The following is a 21,449-nucleotide window of genomic DNA, read 5'->3' on the forward strand; positions in this document are numbered from 1 at the left end:
ATTAATCTATTAAATTTGGTGCAAATGAAATCAAAACGGAATTTTTCCAACTTGCAAAATTATTCTGAACATCAATTGGGAGAAAAAATGAGTACAGACAGGTAATATTCTGAAAAAGAAGAGAAATGAAATACAACTCAATGAACCAGTAAGACAGCATTGGTCATCAGTAATTAAAAGTGGCAACAGAAGGTTAGGCATACAAATTAACAAAAGTATAGCCAATAATATGTGGGAATTTTCTGATTATGGTAAAAAAGTGGTAACTGCCCATCTGCAGGTGAGTAATTTTGAAATTTTAATGCTTTGAAATTGAAGTAATAGTATATGCATAAAAAATAACAAAAATAACTCACAGGAAGTGGAAAATACAGAGAAATACATGTATGTTAATAATTAAATGCTTTTAAAAAGAACACAAAATTCAAAAGCTATGAAACAGGAAACTGTTATATTTGAATACATAACCTTTGTACAACCAAAAATAAAACAGCAGAATGAATTAAATGGGAATAAAAGATGGCATTTCATGTGCATTGCATGAAAATCAGAAGACTGATCTGGTTAATCATAAATATGCACTTAGAAATAATAACAAAGTGACTAATATTTCATCAGAAATGAAAACATTTTAAGAAAAATGAGGACAAAAAGGAAAATGTAATACAAATGATGTGATAATGATCGAGCTCAAAGTTATTCGTAATATTACATTGTCAAAGATTAAAAATACTGATACATAATATTTTTACAGTTGTAGGAAACAGGAAACTCTCATTCACAAACACTGGGAAAAAGACTGATGAGGAATACCTTACATATTCAGGGAGAATTCTGAATTTTCACTCAAAATGTAAAAATTTTGCTTATGCTTTGACCTGGCTATTTTAATTCGTGGTAATTTTTCCAATAAAGCAGTTGGACAAATTCAAAGTAATTTATATACAAGTATGCACATTTCACAGAAAATTAGAAGCTAGTATGAAGATCTATTGAAAAAGGTATAAACAAATTATGGACATCTGTATCATAATCACAGGTAGATAATAAATCATATATCCATATATTAGAGCTGTATACCCAAAACAGAACAAGGGTCTCGAGAAATTATTTAAGGGAAAATCAAATTTTGGTCACCCAGAAAAGACTTGCTTATTGTTTATAAACATACCCTCAAAAGAAGGTGCACAAAACCCCATTAGGAACAGATAATACGGAGGCTAGAATTAGGAGGAGAAAAGGCACTCTAGAAGAAAAAAAATTACACAAAATCCTATTTTCTAAATTATTGAAAAAGGCGAGTTATACGACTGTCCAGTTTTTACTGGGATAAATGAAAACAACGAATATATGCACTTCCTATTCATGGCACCGCTGAGCTGAAGTCATTGAGCATCCTGAGCTGCTGTGTGGCTCCGCCTTCAGGTGCCGGGGGCTTGGTCCAAGGGCAGCAATGAAAGCAGTCAAAATGTCTAGCTGCAGTTCTTATGATGACACCACTTGGGTCACTTTCTAAACATGCACTTTTTCATTTTTCAGTCCAGTTTTTCTATTCACTCCAAGCCTCAGGAAAGCCGTATCTTAGTTCTGGCAAAGGTGGTGGCAGAAGCAGTAACATCTTCCTATGTGGTGTACACCTGAGAGGAAATAAGCGGAAATTGCAAAAAGATGAGATGCACACCTTTTGAGATATGTGAGGGCTAATAAACTTTGTGTAAAATGAAATGTAACATTCGATATATTATGAAGAAATAGCAGGTGGTGTAAAATTCCTTCTGGAATTTTTCTAAAGGTAAGAAAACTAAAAAGAAAGCTAATACAGATCATGGGGTGCTGATATTGTCATGAACCATCACTTGCCAGAAACCAACTTCACGAAAGAAGCCTACAAGAAGTATATCAAATAGTTCATTAAATCAATCAAAGGTAAACCTGAAGAGCAGAGATCAGAAAGAATAAAACCACTTCTAGGAAGATGGTGGACTAGAAAGACATGGGACTTCTCGCCCCCAAAAATAGCAAGAGAACAGGCTAAAATGGCCTGGAAGAAAATCTACTAGGGTTTAGGACACTAGGACACTGCCCAGAAGAGAGGGGGACAAGGGAAAAGAATTGTAATGGCAAAACTGTTGAACCAAGAATCAAAAACAGCAGTAACACACAGCCTCCCGCCACTAAATCCCTATGAAAGAAAGAAATTGAACAAGCATCCAAGTAAACTACCATCCTAAACTGATGCCTAGACATCAACAAAAAATTAGGAGCCATATGAAGTAAATGTAAGACATGTCCAAAAGGACTATATTACAGCCCCAGAAGAGACGCAGGATTTGAGACAACTAATTAACGAGATGCACACAAATTTCCAAAATCAAATTAATGAATTGAAAGACAATATGGCTAAGGAGATAACACCAAGACACTGAGCAATCACAAAGAATTAGAAACCCTGAATAGAAAAGTAATGGAGCTCATGCAAACAAAAGACACAATAGGCGAGAATAAAAACACATTAGAGAGGAGGTGGGGAAAGATTGTCTCGAGTGAGTGCACCCTCGTCATCTTTCCTGCAAAACACTGGGCGAATGGGGACAGAACCCTGCCTGAGTGAACTGTTTGGGAACCCACAAAGCACGTTTCTGGACATCCATCTGAAGAGTGCAACAAAAGGAGTGCTTGCTCAAAGTAAAACCATGGATTTCTGGCACTTGAGCCAGAAGGCTAAACACTTCCCATAGGGCTACTAGCCACAGCACTCCCTGAACACTGGCCAGTCACACAGTGGCATTCCCAAGCCCCTTGGTTCCCCAAACCCGCATTTCCAGAGCCCACGTTCCCCCAAGCCCGTGTTCCCTGAACCCAACTCCAGAATCTCGGCACTTCCCTAACCTGTCTCAGACAAACTCCAAGAGTGGGAGAGTTCTAGTGAGGAGTGCAAAGGTACCCAAGGAGTACAGGTTCAATCGTCTCATCTGCCCCCTCCCCCTTTTCTTTTCGGAGCTTGGAGGACCATGCCAGCTGGCTTAGGGAGAAGCTAGTAAGAGAGGAAAGAGGACTCTGCTGAGCAAGCCCAATTTACCGAAATGCCCTAGGATAGGGAAAACTGGACTGGGAAAAGGTGAAGTCAGGCAATTAACTAGTCCTATGCAACACAAGAGAAGGGGCATGCTTGGTAAGCTTCCAATAGCATATTTAGGGTTCCCAGCAAGGTGTGGGTGCTCTCTCTCAAAGAGACTAAGAGTCATTATTTTCCATGGTGGTTGGTTTGCCAGAGTTCCCCATTTGAATCTCAGAGGGGAGTTCTCACATGGCCTTCCTGCTGCCCTGGGAGAAAGAGAAGTCAGGAAGGAAGAAAAGGGGAAGGATAGACTCCTAAGCAATTTATTCAACTACAAAGAGGACTCCTTGCTGGAGGCCTTGTATGGTCTCTTGTTTGTCTTCTTGTCTTTCCTTCCTCATCCCCCCACCGCCCTTTTTTCCTTTTTCTTTTTTTCTATTAGGCACTGCAGAGAAGTGTTTCTTGTTTGCTATGCTCCCTCATTCTTGATTTCCTCCTTTCTGTGTGTACTGATTTTGGCTACTAATGCTATCCTCTTTCCTTTACATCTTTCTATCTTCCATGTTCTGTTGTTTCTATTACATTCCATCTGTTTTAAGATTTATTTTTTATTTATTTCTCTCCCCTCCCCCTACCCCAGTTGTCTGCTCTGTGTCCATTCACTGTGTCTTCTTCTGTGCACACTTGTGTTCTTCTCAGCAGCACTGGTAATCTGTGTCTCTTTTGCATCATCTTGCTGTGTCAGCACTCCTGGGCAGGTTGCACTTTTTTCGCATGGGGTGGTTCTCCATATGGGGCACACTCCTTGTGCATGGGGCTCCCCTAGGCGGGCAACACCCCTGCGTGACACGACACTCCTTAAAGCACGTCAGCACTGCGTGTGGGCCAGCTCACCACACAGGTCAGGAGGCCCTGGGTTTGAATCCTGGACCTCCCATGTGGTAGGCAGATGCTCTATCAGCTGAGCCACATCCACTACCCCGACCTCTCTGTTTAGTTCCCAATTTTTCTGACTTTATTTCTAACACCTCTGTTCTGTTTTCTTTTATTCACTCTTTGTTATTGTTTTTTTCTCTTTCCCTCTCTCCTGATCATACTGGCCTTTTAATTCATACTATATTCTTATCCATATTCAGTTTACCATCTCGTTGTAGGTACTCCACTTTTTTAATGTTATAACTCCACAGAGCACACGTGAGTTTAATATATATTCTCCTAGGTCTCTCATGGTTCTTCTGCTCACATTTACTATCAGTACTACCCTTATACTTTTTCTTTTCCTACCTCTTTTGCTTTCCCTGGCCATAATCTTTTCCTTCAAGGGAACTCAGACAATAAGGAATAGAATAAAAAAAAAAAGTGTCAAAGAAAAGACAACATATACACACACACAAACAGCACCAAAATAAACGCCGAGACTAGACAAAGAAGCTAATCAACTGAACAAACCAATCAATGGGATGGTTGTCTTTTCATTTTTGAGATATAGGAGTGCTTTATATATGCAGGACATTAGTGTCCTATCAGATATATGGTTACCAAATATATACCAGTATATGCTCACCAATGTTCATAGTAGCACTATTCACTATTGTCGAAAGTTGGAATCAACCCAAATACCCATCAACAGATGAATGGATAAACAAAATGTGGTATATATATACATAAGAATACTACTCAGCTGTAAGAAGGAATACAGTACAAAACACATGGGATAACATGGATGAATCTTTTAAACTTACAATATAATGAATTTATATTTAATATAGTACTTCTCAGCGAAGGATGTTAGTTGGTTAATCAATATACTTTTTCTATATTAATCTTTTCTCTATTTCAGTGTTCAATATAAAGTATTTTTTTTACCTTAAATATTTTTCTCCATTGTAATATTAAATGCGCTGTATACATTTTTCTAATTTTTTCCCCTCAAAGAAATAAAGGTTTCCATTTTTGACTAAATTTAATATCTAAGTACACTATTAACTTTGGAGATGAGAAAACAAAAACCTTATTAAAATATGGAGAAAAGACTCCTTAGCAATTCCGGAGGCAGTGACTAGCGAACAATGGCAATTTCCTAGGATTCTAAGCAAGAGCTTCCTTTTACTATTTTGTGAGCTTTGGAACTTCTGAAACTATGGATTATTTATTGCAAACTTCAATCATATTATTTATTTGACCTCTTTTTCAACCTGAAAATACAAATTCTAATCTGCTTTCTTCCAGTGCTTTGATGTGAAGAAAACATTTTTCCCTATATAACATACATCAATTTGTTCTTACTTATAGGAAAACATTTAGCAGTGTGAAATTACCACCTCATTTACTGTCTGTTTCATGGGAACTTTCAGACACTAAAGCCTAGCTTTAACCTCAATAGCACAAAAGTTCTCAGGATGAGGTTTGATTTAGGAAGCCCTTCCAAGTCACACTTGTTCATTTCTCTTTCAGGCGTATACCCCCAAACAAGCACAGATGCCTGTAATGCTGAGAACCACACCTAACAAGACAGCAGTTCCATCTCTGGCTTCTACTGCTTCAACAACAGGCAGCACCAAAAGCAGTGAAATGAGGACTATCAATTGTGTTGAAACTGATGTCATGATGCTGGGATCTTGAAGGCTGAAGATTCCAAAGAAGAATCAGGGTATACAGATACATAATTCTATCTGACTTGAAATATTCCCTTCCTTAGAGCTTCGGATGTTGAGGTTAGGAAGTTTCACGTGACACTGCCTTCCTGTTAACAGCCATTACAGGAATTGACATGGATGAATCTTGACCTTATGTTGAGTGAAGCTAGCCAGGCACTGAAGGACATATGCTAAGTGACTCCTCTGATATGAAATAAGCAAACTAAGCTGTCTCAGAGAGCTGGAGCTTACAGGAAATTACGGGGGAGAGGAAATCTATGATAAACTGGAGACCAGCTAACAGGGAGGTGAAGATGATCAACCACCATACCAGGGAACCAAGAATACCTTCAACTCCAAGCAGGAGAATCACATCCATCAACCATGTGGGATCTAAGCCCCATCTCGATTTAGAGATAGAGTGGACATCACCATCCCAGGGTCCACAGGATTAAAATATGGATTAGAGTGAAATTACTAGTATTCTACTATGGAACTATTGTGACTCTAGCAATGGAAGAAATTGTATCATTGATGCAGAGACAGTGGCCATGGTAGTTGCCAAGGGCAGAGAAGGGAAGAAGAGATGTGGTATGGGGGCATTTTCTGGACTTGGAGTTGTCCTAAATGATATTGCAGGGAAAGATGCTGGACATTATATATCCTGCCATAACCCACTGAGTGGACCGGGCAAAGAATGTAAACTGTAATCCAGGAGGTGCAGCAGTGCTCCAAAATGTATTTCACCAAATGCAATGAAAGTGTCACAATGATGAAAGAGGTTGTTGATGTGGGAGGAGTTGGGATGGTGTGGGGTATATGGAAACCTCTTATATTTTTTAATGTAACCTTTTTTGTGATCTATTTATCTCTAAAAAAGAAGACAATTAAAAAAATGAAAATACATAAAAATTAAACACACTGGAGGGGAAGCAGATGTGGCTCAAGGAACTGAACTCGTGTCTACCACATGGGAGGTCCCAGGTGCAGTTCCTGGTGCCTCCTAAAGAAGAAGAGCAAGATAGCAAGGTGACATAATGGGCAGGCGCGGCAACAAGAGACACAACAAAGCAGAGAGCAGAGATGGCTCAAGTGATTATGTGCATCCCTCTCACATGCCGGCAACAACAGACAGTCACAGCAAATGCAAGAAACAGGGGGATGGGGGTGGGGGTGGAGAAATAAATAATATCTTAAAAACAAAACAAAACAGATTAGAGGAATACAAGAACAGACTTGAGGGAAACGGACTTTGGCCCAGGGGTTAGGGCGTCCGTCTACCACATGGGAGGTCCGCGGTTCAAACCCCGGACCTCCTTGACCCGTGTGGAGCTGGCCATGCGCAGTGCTGATGCGCGCAAGGAGTGCCGCGCCACGCAAGGGTGTCCCCCGCGTGGGGGAGCCCCACGCGCAAGGAGTGCGCCCGTGAGGAAAGCCGCCCAGCGTGAAAAGAAAGTGCAGCCTGCCCAGGAATGGCGCCGCCCACACTTCCCGTGCCGCTGACGACAACAGAAGCGGACAAAGAAACAAGACACAGCAAATGGACACCAAGAAGAGACAACCAGGGGAGGGGGGGGAATTAAATAAATAAATAAATCTTTAAAAAAAAGAACAGACTTGAAATGACAGAGGAAAGAATAAGCAATACCAAAGAAATTAAAGAAAGAAAAGAACAGAGCGAGGAAGAATGGAAAAAAATTGAGCAGGAGCTCAGGAAGTCGAATGACAACACAAAACACAACAGCATACATGTCATGGGTGTTCTAGAATAAAAGGGACAAAAAGAGTATTTGAGGCAGTAGTAGCTGAAAATTTCCCAACTCTCATGAAAGAAATCAACGTACACAACCAAGAAGCGCACTGTACTTCAATCAGACCTATTCCAATACATACATTCCTCAGAATGTTAAAGAAAAAGAAAAAATTCTGAGAGCAGCAAGGGAGGAGCAAACCATCACACACAAGGGATGCCCAGGGTAAGACTTAGTGTGGATTTCTCACCAGAAACCAGAAACCATGGAAGCGAGAAGACAGTGTATGACACAATCAAGATAGTGAAAGAGAAAAACTACTAGCTGAGAATTCTTTATCCAGCAAAATTGTCCTTCACATATGAAGGTGAACATAAAATATTCAAACAAACAGAAACTTAGGGAGTTTGTAAAAAAGAATCCACCTTTGCAGGAAATATTAAAGAAAGCTTTAGCGTCTGAAAGAAAAAGACAGGAAAAAGAGCTTTGGAGGAGAGTATAAAAGAATAGCAGAAAGAATAACCAAAAGAATAAAAAGACAGATAACATATGAAAACCAAACAATAAAATGGTGAAAATAAATAATGCAGTTAAAGTATTATCACTGGATTGTGAAGGAATTGAACTTCCCAATCAAAAGATACAAGCTGGGAGGCACACGTGGCTCAAATGATAGAGCATCTGTCTACCGTATGGAGGGTCCAGAGTTTGATCCCCAGGGCCTCCTGATCCATGCGGTGAGCTGGCCCACACACAGTGCTGCTGTGCACAAGGAGTGCCTTGCCATTCAGGGGTGCCCCCCCATGTAGGGATGCCCCATGCACCAAAGAGTGCTCCCCACAAGGAAAGCCGCCCCATGTGAAAAAAACACAGCCCACCCAGGAGTGGTGCCGCACACAAGAAGAGGTGACACAGCAAGATGATGCAACAGTAAAGAGACACAGTTTCCCAGTGCCACCGGATAATGCAAGCTGACACAGAAGTACATACAGTGAAAGGACACAGAGAGCAGACAACAGGGAGAAGAGGAGAGACATAAATAAATCTTGAAAAAAAAAAAAAAACAACACAAAAGACACACACTGACAGAGTGGATGCAAAACATGAGCCATCATATGCTGCTTACAAAAGACTCGACTTAGAACCATCGTCTTAGAACCAAGGACTACTAACTGGCTGAAATTGAAAGGTTGCAAAAAGATATACCACACAAACCATAACCAAAAAAGAGCAGGGGTAGTTACACTAATATCAGACAAAATAGACTTAAAATGCAAAAAAATTATAGATATAGAAGGCCACTATATACTAATAAAAGAGACAATCCACCAGAAAGATATAACAGTCATAAATATATATGCACTTAACACGAGTGCCCCAAAATACATAAGACAAACTCTGGAATACTGAAGGGAGAAACAGACACTTCTACAATATTTGTTGGAGACTTAACATCCCACTCATATCATTAGACAGAACTAGGCAGAAGATCAACAAGGAAACAGAGAGCTTGAGCAATATGATGAGTTAGACCTAACAGACTTATACAGAATGCTGCATTCAAATTCATTCTTCTCAAGTGCCCATGGATTCTTCTCAAGAATAGACCACATGTTAGGGCATGATGCAGCTCTCAATAAATATAGAAAGACTGAAATTATACGAAGCATCTACTCAGATCATAATGGAATGAAATTGCAAATAAATAGACAGGAAAGAGGTAAATTCACAAATGTGTGGAGGCTAAACAATACACTCCTAAATATCAGTGGGTCAAAGAAGAAACTGCAAATGAAATCAGTAAATATATTGAGACAAATGATGAAAGTGAGAACACAACTTATCAAAACTTACGGGGGGGGTGGGAGGTATATGGGTACCTCATATTTTTTTAATGTAACCTTTAAAAGAAAATAAAGAAGAAAAAAAATACAGAGAAAGCAGTCTTGAGAAGGAAATTTATAGCCCTAAATGCCTATAGAACCTCCTCAAAATTAAATACTTTTGTACCTCACAGGACTTTATCAAAAGGGTAAAAAGGCAGCTGACTCAACTGGAGAAAATATTTGGAAATTACATATCCAATAAGGGTTTAAAATCTGTGATATATAGAAATGTCACAACTCAACAAAAAGACAAAAGACTCAATTAAAAAATGGGCAAAAGACTTGAACAGACATTTGTCCAAAGAAGATACAAATGGCAAAAAACACATGAAAAAAACCTTCAATGTTTCCCTAATGATTAGGGAGATGCAAATCAAAACTACCATGAGGTATCATTTCACATCTATCAGAATGACCACTATTAAAAAGACAGAGAACTACAAGTATTGGAGAGGATGTGGAGAGACAGGAACACTTATTCACTGTTAGTGGGAATGCAGAATGGTACAGCCACTGTGGAGGACTGTTTGGCAGTACCTAAAGAAGTTGAACATAGATTTTGCCATGTGACCCTGCAATAGCACTACTAGGTACATACCCAGAATAAATGAAAGCAGTGAAATAACCCAGGTGTCCATCAACCAATGAATGGCTGAACAAACTGTGGTGTATTCACACAATGGAAGATTATTCAACTGTAAAAAGAAATGAAATTGTAAAGCATATCATAACGTGGATGAACAAGGAGGACACTGTTATATTGAGTGAAACAAGTCAAACACTAAAGGACAAATACTGTATGACTGCACTACCATGAACTAAATAATACTGTGCAATACAAACCACACATGACTCCATTTAAATAAACTATAAATACAAATCAATTCATAATGGTAAAAGAAAAAGCTAATACAGATGTGCTCTTCCTTCATATACTTTGCTAAAATGAATGGACTGAATTCTCCAACACTATTTTCAGCTTGTGTCTATTTTCAACTATGTATGTAGTGGTATTCCATGCAGCCTGCATGCATTTCTGCATACGCAACAAAACAATGTAAATATGTAAATAGTACATAAAAGTGTTAGGATATTAAACTCTAAATATTACAATGAAAATAACAAAACTAGTCCAATTAATTTGACCAGAAGAAAATAGTTAACTATACTAAAAAGAGATAAAGGCTACAATGAAATTTGGGAAAGCATCAGATCTTAATCCATTATTCCAGCTGGCCATCAAAACTGTTGCACAGACACTCCAAGAAGTCATCATTCTTCTATCTACACATGAATAGCAAACTTTAGAAGGATAATGGGAAAAGTACTAAAAATGAGAAATATACAACTACTTAGTAAATACTGAATACATTCAGAGCTTGGAATTCACTACTTGCCAAAACACTGATATCTTTAGCAACTATCCCCTCTCATTATTTCAGACAGTTTCATAGCTTTAGTGGTTCTGTGATTTTACACATTACAGTTTCAGAATATTCCATATGGGCTGTACTCTCTTGTGCTTTCCCTCTATTGACTGAATTTCATATATAATGCCTTTTATTCTTTATTTCTTATCTTTTGCCTATTTACATCAAAAGTCACCAAAATAGGAAAACTTTTTTAAAAACTTTACTCTATGCCATAAGTAAACTAACTGAAGGAATAAATATCCTCTCCATTCTGCATGTATTTCACATCTTTACTATGGCAAAATAGCTTTTATAAAGACTAAATCATGAATTCATAGACAAAGCTGATAATTTTAACGTCCGTAAGAACAATATCTGCATCAGTATTATTTTCCTGATCCTAGGCAAAAGCCTCGTCCCAAAATAGAACTTACTGATCTAGAAACTTCTTACCTGTTGTTTGTGGTTAAGACTTATGAATCAAAGGACTCCATTGAAGGGGGAATGTTTCTGATGCTGTCAGCAGTTCTCAAGTGATCTGCAAACATCCGTCTCTTGTCCTGATCCCTGAAAAACACAATATACAATATAGCAAAGGTGAGATACAAAAAGAGGTATGGTAACAGAACAATTTGGGATCACTACAGGCTGGTTGGGCATAGGCAACATCGAACAGAAAATCTGACTAGCCAGAGAAATAACCGTATCATATTCTCACCTATTCAGATAAACTTTACTTCAAATGCTGAGAATACTGAAAATTTCTCCTGCTAATTTGAATAATTTATAATTTTATATATTTATAATTTATATATAATTCATTTATAATTTATATAATAATTTATAAAACTATAAATATTTACTTGAAAGATTCAACCATTGTAGAAGGAAGGAGACAAGCCATTCTCCCCTTATTCAGAAATTAATTAAGAGTAACTTAAAACTTATCCCAAAAGACTCTTATCCAACAACTTGATCTATTCAGTACTCACAAATATGGCACTATCACTATGGAAAATTTATCTTTAAATGTTTCCAGGAAATAAGAATTTTCAATGACTATTTTCTTTATACTCATCTGTTTGTCAACCCAAATATAATCTTTTGGTACCTACCTCAAAAATCCCATCGTCTATTTCCTCGGATGGTCCAATACATTTTGTTTCAATGTTTTACTCTCTGCTGCATTAGTCTCTGAATCACAGGTTCTTTGTAAGATCATTCACACACAAAAAAAATCTGAATTCTTAATAGCCACTGGGAAATCAAAGCTGAATACAAGAGCCAGCAATCGCAAGATGCTGAAAGTCAAGGATGAAGGGAAGTAAAATCAGGTTGTTGTCTCTTCATAATCCCCACTGTTGTTGTTTAAATGTTCATTTTAAAGTAACTTTAAAAATTTAAATGTAGAAAACAGAAGTAGTTCCTGTGTTCCGACTTCTTTATGCCATGTATTCTTCCAGACATTTTCTATTCACATATCATATAGTCATTTGATATTGCCTCATATAGCAATATACCAGCATAAAGATATACACTGCTTCACTTTGAAAATTCAAACATGTACCAAAATTTTACAGAGAAAGGTAAAATAATCACACACCATTGTAACAATGAGGAGTAAGCATTACTTAATTTCAAAATCATGCCAGGATAATTCCATTTCCTGGGAATAATTACCATTAATATTTCATCAGAATAATAGAGGCAACATGCACACATATTTGTAAACAAAGACAATTAGGAGATGCTTCAAAAGTAACATCATTTTAAATTTGAACTTAAAATACTATTACCACTTTTCTATTCCAGAACTTTTTTTTAAGTGATTGGATTATGTTTATGTTAATGAACTACAATCATTTCTACCTTTTATATTTACTGATGGATATTTCAGATGTACAAGTTACTATTTGTTCTTATACATATTTGTTACACGTAATAACAAATACATATTATAGAATAGTATATTATAGAAAAAGTATATTATGGAAGTCTCTAATATACTTTCTTCTGAATAAATTTTCTATAAAACCTCAGCAGGAAATTATGCCACTTCAAAAATTATGCATGCCCTTAATTTTGATTGTCATTGCCAAAATTCTGTTGGAAAAGATACAGTGATTTGTATTTTAAATTAATACTGGATAACACCTTTAGAAGAAATTCTCTTAATTTATATGCAACAGAGATATAGAACACTGTTGGCATTTGTGTCCGATTATCACATAACGTATGTCTATAACTACCTCAAAGAAACAACTTTATAAACAGAACAAAAAATGTTCATAACCACAGAAATTCTGTTCATATATATGGAAAAAGACTAAAGCTTTATATGGACCTGTTTATTTCTTTAATATAAAATTTAGCATAGACTTGGCTGTACCAGAAATGTTTGTAAGATTAGAAAATACTATTAACATAATTTTCAAATAAAAATAAAATGCAAATCATTTTTAAAAGCATTATCAGATCTACATTCCTAAAATAATTTTATGTGTGGGTATATATGTATACACATATATACATAGCTCTGTCAAGTGCATATATATGTATAGGTATAGTGTAGGAAAATAATTATTGTTAACAATCTGAATGTTTTCAAACTGTGAATGTAACTCTGATATAGAGTGATAATTGCCTTCTCATATCTGTCTATCTTTAAAGATAAAGCTATGTCCCAGCACCACAGACCAATGGTTACAATCTAAACTTTTCTATGACATGAAAACATAACATTCTGAAGTCACAGAAGTGATCTCCTATCCCGCTCCCCCAACACACTGCACAACAACAAAATGTTACAGCCTTAAGAGATTATCTACTACACTGCCAAAACATTTACAAAAGTCAATGTAACAATGATATTCTATAACGAAATATGTACAAATTTATACCCTGTGAGACTCCAAGTATATACTCATTTTTTTAAAATGGCATATTTATCTGCTATTTACAATGTTGTCATGCAGTGAAATTAAATACAAAACTATAGTTCAAAGATGTAGAATAAAATTTCCTTTATACAAAGACATTTACCATAGTGGTTATAAAAATATGTAATTACAGAATGGCCTATCAGCATTTTAATACAACTTAAGAAGTATGATATAGTGACAGCAGTTTTTTAACAGATATGAACACTAACCAATGGTTAAAATCTAAATTTTTCTTTGAAATTTTAACACAGATTGAAACACAAACCTTTTAACTTTCTCCATGTAACAATGTAATAAACAGACACCAAAAAATATACAGTTTTAAAAAACCCACATTTTATCAATTAAATTGCTAAGAAAATTGCAGAAAATAATTAAACCATGAAATTTTACAATGAACTATTTACATAATTATACTTTTTGAGACTCAAAACATCTAGAAATACTAGATGTTAAAAATTTAAAACTTCTACCGGCCTATTTACAAGGTTGTCTTGAATATTGTCATGCAATCAAGGAACGCATACAGAAGAACTGTATATAGTTCCAAGAGGTAGCATAGAACATCATTACAAAGTTGTTTGTATTTTGAATGTCAACAGCAAATACATATATATACACAAACACAAACATTCTGTGTGTGGTGTGTGTGTGTGTATGTGTGTGTGTGTATCTCCTATTGTATCTGGGCTTTCAGTACATCCACAATGAGTTTACCATATAAAATTAAATGCTTTTGCAGGTATAATTTTAAAAGTAAAATATAATTCCAACTTAATACAATGGCAGCCTTCTATATGAGAATGGCCTATGATCTTGTCATGTTCTCCTCCTAACAATACGTAATAAATTTTGTGTAGCTACAGGGACCAGTTTTTTTCTGCAATCAGTTTCATTCCCAAGTCAACTGCAAAAGCTAATAGAACTACAAATTTACAATGACACAATAATATACAAAATTATACTTTGTGCGATTCCATTCCACACATCTAGATATACTAGATGCTTAAAAATTAAATCTTAATTGCTCATCATTTACAAAGTTGTCTTGATTATCACTATGCAAAAAATTAACAGAGAACCATATAATTTAGAGATTACATAAAATGTTCTTTACAAAAGCCAATCACATTGTGAACCTCAGCACATCCTGGAAAATAAGATGTATCTACACATCCTTTAAAAAGCAGGAATTTTCACATAAACTGCATATAAAAATATTTAAGGATTACAATGTTAATTTTTCTTCTAAATGAATGTATGGCAGGAAACTTTTTAATTATCACTGCCTCCCATACATGGCAATATATATAAAAATATAAAAATAAAAATATAGCTTCCAAGGTTTTTTGTCAACTCATTTTTGATGTAAATTTTCTGTTAACAGATATAGCAATCAAATGAAATCTACACAAAGATGAACTAAAATCCATCACCAAAAGAAAAAAAAATGTCAACAATACATACATACAAATTTGAAATGTTAATAAACCCCAGGAGCCATCATACATGGTGCTCTTATGCTATTAAGCCCAAACAGCCATCTTAAACTTAAATGTCTGCATAAGTTAAACATTTCAAATTTGTAGTTTAACAGGTTTACAGAACATACACGTATCTGCAATTTCTATAAACCAAGTACAAAGCAAGAGCATTGTATATTATAGACATAAGATCACAAATATCCAATGTATCTAATCCCTTCTTAGAATCCAGTAAAAAAGCCAAGGATTTATACTGATGAAGTTTCTCATATTTAAAAATATATGCATATTAGCAATGTCTAAAAAGAACTGATGTTTTAGAGAAATGACTACATATAATCATCTACAAATTCCAGTCAATATTCCAGCCTTAGCCTATATTTCTATAAGCAAAAAAAACCCCTCTGAACTGTAATTTTAAGTAAAAGATATTTACAATATAAGACAGTAATTTCTGTATATCTAGAAAGACACACAGTATAAAAAAACAGAAATTCTTACTACAATATACACAATTATCTAATTACTTTCTACCATCCCACACATAGCCACCAAATGAACACCTATAGGGATAATTTAACCCTTCTATTGGTAAAAATAAACTTTTTCACTATAGTTTCCCATTACGATATTTACTATATGTGTGTGCATGAGTGGAGGTGGAGGGAGTTTATTTTTTCATAACTAGAAAGTTCAGATGGTATATAAGAAACTCGTCCTATACGTAAAACAGTCAAATACTCTGTCCTACCTTCAAACAGCCCACTGAACACTGGCAGGGACAAGCCAACAATTACATGAAGAAAAAATATACAAATATGCATATATATGGTGGTGATTTACTTATGTTGACAAATAATATCTAACTTAAAAAACTCAAAACACCCCCCAAAAATTAAAACTCCTCAAAACCATCTAAGTTACCAATACAATCCAGTAATACAGCAAACAAATTCAAAATAGATGCAATATAGCAATTTAAATGGCCACACTAAATAAGGCTTATCTTACCTCTCAATAATATGTGATAGACACATGTATATACATACCAATACACACATACCCACACACAAATATGTTTATGCCAGAAATTCCCTTAAGTAGGACTAAAATTTTAAAGCAAAAACAATTATATTCACAAATCTTCTCTTCAGCCACCTAATTATTTATCACAACATAGATGTGGGTCTGACAATCAGGGGTAAAATTTACTTCATATAGTTTATTATTACATTTACAAAACATGCAGATGTATGCACTAAAACTAAATCTATGATAGATACATAATACAAAGCATCCCTGTGACCGCTCAGCAACCTAATGAACTCAGGCATATTATACCATTTCTACCCCCAAAAAACTTGTAAGTTACCTAAATCACTATACAACAAGAAGTGTTTTAAAATAAGATCAACTACATCATTAAGTCAAATTCCACTGTCAAATGAAAATTTCCCTAACCTATGTAGAGATCTAGATATACAACCTGTGTCTATTTGAATACACAAGCATCTGAAAACCAAAAATTTCTACAGACAGGCCAACAGTTACGATGGTATTTTCACCAAGTTGCACCTTGTCAGAGAAATACTGACTTAGTACTATATGTATAGTATTACATAAAATACACTACATTATGCCATAAGAGCACTTCCTACTACATACATATACATACCACAACCTAAAAATTGAGGTTAATGATCCAATGTACCTATATAAGCTAGATCTAACATCTTTTTGCAAACAGAAAGTTCTTTCCTAATAAATAATAGGTATTTATTGTCAGGTCTATACATCCAGAAAATTAGATGTTCAAGAGAAACTATTATCTAACATTTAACATTATGAACAGAAATGTGTAACAATATCCATCAGCCATTAAATTACTGTGGAGAGGCAATTTTACAATTTTCAATTTGCACTTGCAAAAGGAAAAAAGTCTACCTTTGTATAAATTAGGGTATTTACAAAAACGAAATGCAGATCCACAACATCTGAGCTCAGACTAATGACTGGAGGACATGTAAGAACAGTCTCTGCACATACGCATCTGTATCCAGCACAAAAAAATCCCCATCTTCTACACATCCATATATTTCCAGCAAACAAAAGTATAGATAGCCTAACAATTTAAATGGCAAGAGAAACGCAAAATTTCAGCCATCTCTGTGCTTGATAAGATTGTATAAAAGAACAATTTTGTTTACAACCCAACCCCAAACATTAAAGTGAAAGCAGAGACTGGAATATTGTGCAAAAGTTCCATCATCAGAAGAAAATCTTGGGCCATATACATTTTAACAGAAGCCATTTACAAAGTAATGCCTGCATCCAAGACCTCCATACATAGCCTAGCCTGAATAAAATTTCTTCTTTATGGCTATATACAGAACAGTCCCTCCAAAACTCACAGCAATAACCCAAAGGATATTTTAATGCACATTACTCAGAGAGATTCTAAAGATTCTATATCTATCATCACTTATTAAAATTATATATTCTATCTTATTTTACAAAAAATATCATTTGCCATTTTGGCAATCTCAATATATCAAAAAACTCACAAAGCAATAATATGCTTTAGTTACTTCATACACATTCTTACTTTCTGCAGTATTTTCAAAATGCACATGAATAACTAAAATTAATTTTTTTCTCATTAATGTATTGAACACTTTCCATGTCTAATTTTCCATGGCTAATTTCATTCTCTCTCTTAACATCCAATGGAACACTATATATATTCCTCATTCAATGAGTAGTTAGTATTTCTATTTCAATTTAAAAAGAATCTCCCCAAATATTTTAACAAATTGCAAGATAAATACGTCCATAAGATAAGTTAATAATGAAGCAGTAATAATGAAGACTTAGAGTTGTTTTTAAATGCTGGCAGGAAATAAAAAGCCTAAGAGAACCATACTTATTACATGTGCATACAAGTGTTACATATGAAGGGCTTTTACTCGTAAATCTTTCAAAGGCTAGTGGGACTCCAAGGATATAAAAAAAATATTCTTGGTCTCTTTTTCAATCCATCGATCATTCAATGAAATGTATTAATCAGAAAAGCAGAATGAAGTTCAACTTAAGTTGAGGATAGTATATATACAACATGCTGTCCAGGCTTTTATATCTGATTGAAGTTTCTAGCTGAATTCTTCCGTTTCTATTTTGCAGAGTTCACTTATGTATACTTGAGATTGTCCAGTAGTGCTCAATTATTTTAAGTTTTTTATGTCAAAAACCATTTTCAATTCTGTAGACTCTATGCATTTGTCAGGCTATGGAACAGATGGCATTTTCGAGAAGAAATCTGGAGATGTTGTCCTGATACTGTTGGAAAAAATGAAGAGTAGGTCTAGCGAGTGTCTCCAAGCAGGGCCTTGACCAAAGGCCCTCAAGGTGACTGAAGCGTTGAGACTTCCAAAGCAGTCCAGAAATAAACGTGCTCAGGCTGCGTCAGAAGAATTTGAACACCACCAATTTTATCAATACAGGGCAGTAAAGCTACATTCTCCTTACTTTTGTAAAGGAAAAAAATCCTCTATCTTAAATCTACCTGGGTTACAGTCACAATATTTTCTTCTGTACAATTTTTTGGAGATGCTTAGGGGCCCAGAAAATGAGAATGGATATCACAAAACTTATGAATCTAATTGTTCAGTGATAAAAGTAGGAAACACTCTATTGTGATAAATATTAACAGTTTATGTATAATTTTTACATTCTTCTTTATTACTTATTTATAACACTCTTGAAACATATTAACTACCAGTTTATGAAGAGAATATGATGAGGTTCATTAGATCTTCCCTGTAAACTGTTTGAACCAATAGATGAACTAGAGAATCTGACAGTAAAATCAAGGACACCAGGTGGGAGGTCTAATTAAATCTGAACAGGGTCTGTCATGAAATAAAATGTCTAAGTTTCTAGATAAAATTCTGATCCATCTTTCTAGAGTCCACCTATGCCTACTAAGAATCGCTCCCTCCTTCCTAGCTGTCATCACCTTTTACATCTCTGCAAAACAGAGTCAAATATAACATACTTCTATCCAAAAACATCATTTTGAATATTGAGTATGAGATACTCAATATTAAGTATTTTCTTATGCAAATTATGTTAATGCATTTGCCCATTTTTAAAACAATTGTTCAGTCTTCTCTTTTACACTGAGTTGTAAAGGTCTTTATGAACATTACAGAAACCAACACAATAATATGTAAAGGATATATTTTTGCCAATTGTAAGATGCATTTTCACATGTGTTTATGTGGCCAATTGCTGCTATACACTAACAAATAAAGCTGGCGTTAACCTCAAAGAGCAGTAAAACCTTCTCAATTGCCAAGGATTTTCACAAAGGAGAAGTTCAAGTGAACATATTTTTTGTATTATTTTTGTGGTTTATTTTAATTTGTTTTCCATTTAAGATTTCTTTCCCATTGGGCTAGTCTAAGACATGTGGAGGCATCCAACTAAAAGAAGGCAATCTTAAGAAACACCCTTTTCTCTTTCCACCAGTGTCCCATCCTGAAATTTGACAACCTCTTGAAGTACCTCTCTAACTGATGAAATATTTGAGTTCAAGAAAAGATAATTTCTTCAATTCCCTGCTTCCAGCAATGTAGCACAATAAAATGTCCTTGCTCTTGACCCAAATCCTTCCAAAAGGTTGGAAATGGAGGCCAAATTTTTCTTTTACAAACTTACAAATTCCTGGTATTTTTTGTTCATTCATGTATAGATTCTACTGATAACTATGATAACAAGAAAGCAACAGAACAAAATCAACTATTCATTCAGTGCCTTTCAAGTGTCAATTATTTTTTTTCCTCTCCCTTTTTTTTTTAAATGTTACATTAAATAAATATAAGAGGTCCCCATATATCCCCCCACCCCCCTCACCCCACTTCTCCCACATCAACAAACTTCTTTCATCATTGTGGGACATTCACTGCATTTGGTGAATACATTTTGGTGCGCTACTGCACCACATGGATAGTGGTATATACATACAATGGAGCACTACTCAGTTATAAGGAATACATTACAAACACATGTGATAACATGGACGGATCTTGAGAACCTTATGTTGAGTGAAGCAAGCCAGGCATTGAAGGACAAATACTACATGACGTCTCTGATATGAAATAAGTAAACCAAGATGTCTCAGAGATCTAGAGAATGGATGATAGGCTTAAAGGAGGCTGGGGATAGAGAAAGGCTGCAAGATGACACGTACATGGGTGAAATCTATGATAAGCTGGTGGCAAGTATTTGTGTACCAAGTGTCAATTATTATGCTAAGCCTTGGAGATAAAACAAGGACACAGAGCCCCAGGTACAGAGTAAAAGTCAGAAAAGTCTAGTCTATAGTTTCTTGGAATCATCATTTCAAATCTTGCCACATAATCACCTTAAGACAAATGACAAGTGCTATTCAGTAAGTCTTTTATGAAAGTCCATCATTATAACCCTGAGAAACTTGAACAATTTCTCAGGAATGAGATAAATAACATTAAGTGAGGATATATAACACACTTATAGAGAAAACACCCTATCTAATATTATTCTAAGCCATGGTATCTATCTAGTCAGGCTTACTAGAGCGGGTTACTCATCATGCAATAAATAAATCAAAATGGAAAGTATAAATTTGCCGCCACTCTACAAAACCTGATTACACTGCAGTAAATTATTCTCAGAAAAATAATAATCCACAGCTTTTTAAAAATCCCTATGATTTCTTATTCTATTCAGTCCAAGCCAAACAAAAGAAGTCTTGTTTTAAGTCTAGATTCCGGGAAGCGAACTTGGCCCAATGGATAGGGCGTCCGCCTACCACATGGGAGGTCCTGCAGTTCAAATCCGGGCTTCCCTGACCGGTGTGGAGCTGGCCCACACACAGTGCTGATATGAGCAAGGAGTGTCCTGCCATGCAGGGGTGTCCCCCACAGGAGTGCACCCCATAAGGAGAGCCGCCCAGCGCAAAGAAAGTGCAGCCTGCCCAAGAATGGCGCTGCACACATGGAGAGCTGACACAACAAGATGACGCAACAAAAAGAAACACAGATTCCCATGCTGCTGATAAGGCTAGAATCAGTCACAGAAGAACACAGTGAATAGACACAGAGAGCAGACAACTTGGGGCGGGGGGGAGGAAGGGGAGAGAAATAAATGAAAAATTAATCTTAAAAAAAAAAAAAAAAAGTCCAGATTCCTTCTTCAGCTAGTACAGCATGGAGAATGATTCTGACTAGTTCTGAAAATA

The 21,449-nt window shown here is 35.7% G+C and overlaps 1 long non-coding RNA gene across 1 annotated transcript; it reads right to left on the bottom strand.

The window, feature by feature from the left end:
- Window positions 1-275: 275 nt before the first annotated feature.
- Window positions 276-20,078, bottom strand: LOC139438740 (uncharacterized). The gene is made up of 4 exons (XR_011648507.1): window positions 11,859-20,078; window positions 11,197-11,310; window positions 9,930-10,026; window positions 276-1,637 (listed from the first exon to the last, which is right to left on the bottom strand). It is a non-coding gene; the product is annotated as an uncharacterized lncRNA (long non-coding RNA).
- Between the last annotated feature and the right edge of the window lie 1,371 nt (window positions 20,079-21,449).

The sequence above is a fragment of the Dasypus novemcinctus genome, chromosome 3 (assembly GCF_030445035.2).
Source record: "Dasypus novemcinctus isolate mDasNov1 chromosome 3, mDasNov1.1.hap2, whole genome shotgun sequence".
Taxonomy (NCBI): domain Eukaryota; kingdom Metazoa; phylum Chordata; class Mammalia; order Cingulata; family Dasypodidae; genus Dasypus; species Dasypus novemcinctus.